The sequence below is a fragment of the Pelobates fuscus genome, chromosome 1 (assembly GCF_036172605.1).
Source record: "Pelobates fuscus isolate aPelFus1 chromosome 1, aPelFus1.pri, whole genome shotgun sequence".
Taxonomy (NCBI): domain Eukaryota; kingdom Metazoa; phylum Chordata; class Amphibia; order Anura; family Pelobatidae; genus Pelobates; species Pelobates fuscus.
The window spans coordinates 384,252,481-384,259,380 of record NC_086317.1 but is presented as its reverse complement, the minus strand read 5'-3'; positions in this window follow the sequence as shown (position 1 = coordinate 384,259,380).

Genomic DNA, 6,900 nt, shown 5'->3' with positions numbered 1-6,900 from the left:
GTCGTAATGTCAGGATCGGGTCAGGGATCCAACACGCAGAGTACAAAGAGTAGCTGATACGTATACCGGTCCTTAGAATGGCCGGACTTAACGTATAACTACGATAGAATGGTCAGAGACAAGCCGAGGTCGAGGGAACGAGAAGACAGGTAAGCGAGAGACAAGCCGGGTCAAGGATAACAGAAAGACAGGAGAGTAAATACCAAAGCCGGATCAGAACCAAAAGGCAAGAGAATAACAAAGCACTGTGTGACTAGGCGGACTAGAACCACGACAGGGCAATGAGTAAATGAGAGAGCCACTGTTAAGTATCCTGGCTAGGGAGAGAAGACACGCCTCCGGCGAGTCCTGATTCGTCTCCCGAGATTTGAGTGACAGGACGTTCCGGGTTGGCGTCATGACGTCGACCTCCGGTCCTCCTGCTATAAAAGGAAGTGACTCCCTCGCGGCCGGCGTTAGCAAGACCGAGAGAACCGCGAGGGGCCGAGGAGACATGCCGTCCGGACGGATAAACTTCTAAGTCTCTACCTCTATCAGAGGTAGAGACCTCAGGTACCCTGACACTTTCATGGCCAGCATTATTCTGCTTTATGAAAGACAGTCAGTGTGAGAGGCTGTTGCTAGCAGCTAGTTACTTCGTGCTGCTTCCAGCAGTGTTGTTAGTTTCTTTATTCAGGCGGTATGGACCACGTCGGGTCCTGGTGCTGATCAAACTCTTCATGTGGGCTACTTGTTGTTGGATATCTCTTACTGTGATGGTGATTGGTTCCTGTTCTGGGAGCATGCAGTGGTCTGCTTTCATTTCTAGTAACCACTGGGTCTTGTTATTAAGTGATGCTTCTTTATCCCAGATGTTCGTCCAGTACTGTTTAGTCTCAACTCTGGGTGGGTCCTGGGTGGGTGTTTGCTGTTACTCTGCAGATGTGCATAGTCCGCACACTTTGAATGTTTTTTGGTAACCAGGTTATTTATTCTCTGTTTTTTTCTGGTGTATCTGGTCAATCAATGATTGGCTATTTCCAGAGACTCTGGTATGGAATAGCCTTGTATTCCTCAGTAGCCAGGATCTATCATTGATCTTTCCATCTCTGTGAGTTTGCTCCAGCTTTCTAACTTCTTTATGGGTTGACTTTATCTTGGCTTCGAGTTTTCGTTTTTATTGTGGGCATTGTATTTCTTTCAGCCTAGTCGTGTAGTTAAGCCTTTGGAGAACCACTAATGTTGTGGAATATATGTTCCTATTGATCTCTGTGATACTTTTGATTGGGATTGTAGATAGTGCCTCACTAATCACTGCTAGAATGTGAAAAATGAGAAACAAATATGACATGAGCTGTTGGACTGCTGCTGGGTATCTCAATGTTAGGGGCCTGACTAACAGGCACCATTTCCTTTTAGCTTCCACTTCTATATTAATGTGTCACTTAACAATTTCTTCTGATTGTGTGGCATTGTAGAATACATCAGCAATACATCAGCACTTAATGAATAATAACCACTGCTCTCATAAATGGGAAGCAATTCTGACAGTGAGCATGCCTCTCCTGTTCTCACTTGCTATTGCATTATTGAGTGAGCTGTTTTGTCTGATGCACCAATGAGAGCCAGATAAATTCTGCTGAGTATGAGCAGCTCTTGTGCTTCCAAATCCCTGTTTGTTCTGCTCAGTGCATTTTGCAAAAAGAGCAAAGTGTTCCTGTCCTAAACAACAAGCCATTAGCAGTGAATGAGGACGATGGGGTCTTATACAGAGCTGTGAGCTGCTCTTTTGGACTAAGAAGGCCATAATTCACAAACGTTGTGAAAAGAAGACAAGGGGTCAAGGTGAGAGGGTATATGTTTAATATTTGTTCCAGACCATAGGTTCTCAAGCTGTGGTTCATGGAGACCAAGAATGCTTAAGAAGATCTTTCAAAGTAATATTTAGTAATTAGAAGATGGAAGTAGAGGGAACTTTGGGCTTCAAATTAAATCAATGTCACACTCTGCAGTGTATGGAGTTGGATCTGGAAGGTCAACACTTTCTGTCAAGATTCTAAATGAACTGTAATTTGGAGGCTACTTTCCAAGAATGGAGCTTTCATCTTGATTCTTGGATTCAGGATTACTAAACACAAGTTGTCATTCAGCGTTGGGTGCACTATAACTCTCCTGCTTTTAAGTGAAAAAAGTAGAATGGGAGGTGGTTACTTATACTGATCTCTCTCCGTTTTAGTTATGGGAGATTAAGTAAAGCAAGGTGCTTTGTCATCTAGGAGATTAAGTTGTAACAAAGATCTCTTACAAAATGCAAAACTTGATATACATAGCTTGAGGGTATTTGGCTTCACATAATTCTGTATTTTGTCATATGTAGTCTGAAAGTGATGCATTTTATATTTAAAAGGCTAGAGGTGGGAAGCTGAAGAAACTCAATTTCTAGCTGATGCATCAAGGAAACAGTTGTACTCACTAGCTAGCCAGTCCCAGTACACTTGGTGTAATCACCAAAAAAGAACAAGTAACAAAAGGCGCTCAATACACGTCTACAATTTGTAAATGCCAGTACTTAAAAACTTTAAAAGCAGCTCCCATGTAAAGTGCAATAGCTCATAAAACACTCAAAAAACGACAATATAGAAAAAAAGGGTGCGCTGTGCCTTTAAGACAAAAACGTGCAATATTTCTTTAAAATCAAATTTAAAATATTTGTGCTTGTAGTACTTCACAATAATTATATTGTGGATGTGGTATTATCTAATACACACGTGAAAATACACAAAAGTGCAAATGTGCTGATATCACTGATATCACAGTGCTTCAGTGCAACACAAAATTAAGATAAATGAAGTGGATACAATACCCAACTGTATATACCCTCGATTGGGTTACTTCAAATTACTTGTGCATATGTATAAAAAATAAAAAGAGAAGTACATAGCGTGATACAGTAAAATAAATTAGCATATGGAGACAATCTCTCTATGGGTACACTCACAAGTGGAGAGCAGATAAGCCTGCTCCAACTGTATCCGCTTTGTATACAAAAGATACGCAGGACGGCAGCAGCTTGAAAACGAAATAGACTTTAATATCTGCAAAATTCCACAGTATAAAACGGTGTCACTTAGCTCCCTCAATCCTTCTTTGGACGAATGTTCTGTTCGGTTTGGTTGCCGGCAAACACAATACCGCAGACACTTCCTGGAGGCGGAGCCTTAGTGACGTAACCACGGGACGTGCGTGATGACGCGTTTCGCCTCAGATTCGGCTTCCTCAGATCACACTCCCATCCTGCTGCTGCCTTCTTTTAAATCCACACTCATTGGCGTGTATCCGCCCATTATGTCCTCTCATTGGTTAAAAATTAGTCTCTATGTGTTATTCCAAAACTCTTCACTACAACGTTCATTCATAGAGTCCTTATCACCTAAATAGCGTTTTATTATAACACATATCTCAAACACCTTTTTATGTACAGACTATATTCCTATTATACATATCTACTCAATCTGAGTGAGAGAAAAAAAGAGGAATATATTAGTCAAATATTACATATATTAAAAATCAAGTTAAAATCTCTAGAAAATCTTTATTATACAATATACTATAATTTATAAAAATTAAAAATTAAGCTTCAGATAAAATGAAATAAAATTGCAAAATTATATTATTCATCTTACAGGAAATTATACAAGTCAAATTCTATATTCAAACCTCTTGGTTCTAAAGTTCCCAGACGATGTACCCATTTCATTTCTTCCCTACCTATTGCATTTATATGATCTCCCCCTCTCCAGGCTTTATTAACTATTTGGATACCTAGAAAGATTAACCCATTAGGATCCTTTTTGTGGTACTTATTGAAATGGGCTGAGACGCTGTGTTGCTCATAGCCCCGTTTTATATTGTACACATGTTCATAAATACGTTTATGAAGGGGACGTATTGTGCGACCTACGTATTGCAGCCCACAGGGACAAATTAATAAATAAATTACATTTTTACTACAGCAAGTTATAAAATCCTTTATAGAGAATTCCTCATCACTTTGTCTCGCTTTAAATTTACTTATTCCTTTTAGAGTTTTGTTTTTGCTGCACTTGCAGCCCATACACTTTCCGCATGAATAAAAAACACTTTTATTGTTTAGAAATTTTGTTTTTACTTCTTTTTTAGGGTGATTAAAGGTTAAAAGTCTTTTAAAATTTGGTGCACCTCTAAAAGTAATAAAAGGCCTCTCTGGTATAATTCCTGCCAACTCTTTATCTTTTTTCAGTAAGTCCCAATGTTTATTAATTATAGACCTCATTTTTCTAGAATCACTATTAAAATCAAAAACTAAGGGCATCTTATTTTCTTTTTCCTCAATTTGCCTATTTTTACCTCTCATAATAGCATCGTCCTGATTAAGTTGGCTCACTTCCTCATACGCCCTATCCAATATGCTATTTGGGTATTTTTTCTCTGAAAACTTATCCATGAGGATATTGGCCTGATCTTTAAAAACATCTAACTCTGTGCAATTTCTCCTCAATCTTTGTAACTGTCCTTTTGGGATATTATCCAGCCAGGGGGTGTAGTGACCACTATTATATAACACATAGCTGTTTGCATCCACTTTCTTGAAATAATTCTTAGTTTTAATACCCCCTCCTTCCACATAAATATCCAAATCTAGGAAGCTGATATTGTCCTTACTATAGGTACTGGTAAGATGAATACCCCAATTATTTTCATTTAATAAATTTAAAAAACTCTCCAAATGTGACTCCGTACCTCTCCATATAAAAAACATATCGTCTATGTACCTATGATATGAGACTAGGTCCGCCCCCCATTCTTGACTGTTATAAATATGGATATTTTCCCAACTAGACATAAATAAATTTGCATAACTGGGGGCGAACCTAGTCCCCATCGCGGTACCTTGGCATTGGAGATAAAACTGAGAATTAAAAAAGAAGTAATTATTATTTAAAATCCAACGTATACTGTCCATTAAAAATTCTACATGCGGGTGACTGAATTTTCCAGATTCCTCTAAAATTTTCCTAATCTCTCTACATCCTAAGTCATGGGTAATTGAAGTATATAAGGAGGATACATCGCTAGTGACTAATATAAAAGAGTCCTCCCACTCTATTTCCTTTAAAATCTTTATCACTTGCGTGGTGTCTTTTAAGTAGGATGGGACTATCTTTACTAGATCTTGCAGCCATATATCGACATATTTAGACAGATTTGCCGATACTGACCCTATCCCCGAGACAATCGGCCTTCCTGGGGGGCACTTTGTATTTTTGTGTACCTTTGGTAGTGTATAAAAAACAGGTAGTCTTGGATGTTCTACTTTTAAGAAATTGTACTCTTTCTCATTGAGAACTCCTGTTTCCTTGCCCTTCTCTAGTAGTACATACAGAGATTCTTTTATTATTTGAGTGGGGTCATTTTTTAACAATTTGTACACCTTTTCTTCCCCTAACTGTCTGTTGCATTCTTTCAAATAATCCTCTGTGTCTTGTACCACTATACTCCCCCCCCCCCTTATCCGCCGGTTTTATAACTATGTCCCTATTAGTCCTTAATTCTTGTAGTGATCTCCTCTCGTTAAAACTAGGATTATGATTCCTTCTTTTCTTATTGTTACTAGTATTTAACTTCTCAAAATCTTCCAATACACATTTTTCAAACATGTCTACAGGACTTGTCTTGTAGGTCCTAGGATAAAATGTCGATCTGTTTCTTAAACTTGTATGATTTGGATCTCCTATCTTATTCTCACATTTATTAATTGAAAAAAACCTTTTTAATGTCAGGTTCCTAGAGTATTTTAACATGTCCACATATGCAGAAAAATGATTAAAACCTACATTGGGGGCAAATTTGAGACCCTTATTCAGAATCCTAATTTCATCTATACTAGGATTATATTTAGAGAGATTTATTACTCCCTCCAATTTGATGTTCTTCCTCTTTTTCCTATGCTGTAACTCTCGTCCTCCTCTACATCCTCTGTATCCCTGTACCTTCTTCTTTTCTGAGGTGAGAAGGTCACCCTTCCCCTCCTCTCCCCTAAAAAATCCTTTTGTTCTGGATGTATATTTTCATCTGCAAGGGTTTCAAAGTGTTTTTTTAATTCAATCTCTTTCCTTTTTTGTACAAATGGGGGACTTCTATACTGTCTGTTTTTATTGTGTTGATATTTATTTTTCGGTTCTACCCTAGTCCAATTTTGTTGTTTCCTATTTTCCGGGGTTTTCCACTGAGTGTGATCTGAATATCTCACACTATTCACTCTCTTTCTGTGAGGGTAGTTAGGGGAATCCGATTTATATTTGTAATTATATTCTTTCTTTTCTCTATATGGATTGGTATAGGTTCTAACCTTATTATTCTTGTAATCTTGCATGTCTCTTTTATATTTTCTGTGTTTAATCTCTTTTACTTGTGTTTCTAGTCTGTTCAAATTTTCCTGAGTTTTCTTAGTTAATTCATCATAATCCCTGGTGCCTAGTGCTGGAGCTAAGTGACACCGTTTTATACTGTGGAATTTTGCAGATATTAAAGTCTATTTCGTTTTCAAGCTGCTGCCGTCCTGTGTATCTTTTGTATACAAAGCGGATACAGTTGGAGCAGGCTTATCTGCTCTCCACTTGTGAGTGTACCCATAGAGAGATTGTCTCCATATACTAATTTATTTTACTGTATCACGCTATGTACTTCTCTTTTTATTTTTTATACATATGCACAAGTAATTTGAAGTAACCCAATCAAGGGTATATACAGCTGGGTATTGCATCCACTTCATTTATCTTAATTTTGTGTTGCACTGAAGCACTGTGATATCAGAGATATCAGCACATTTGCACTTTTGTGTATTTTCACGTGTGTATTAGATAATACCACATCCACAATATA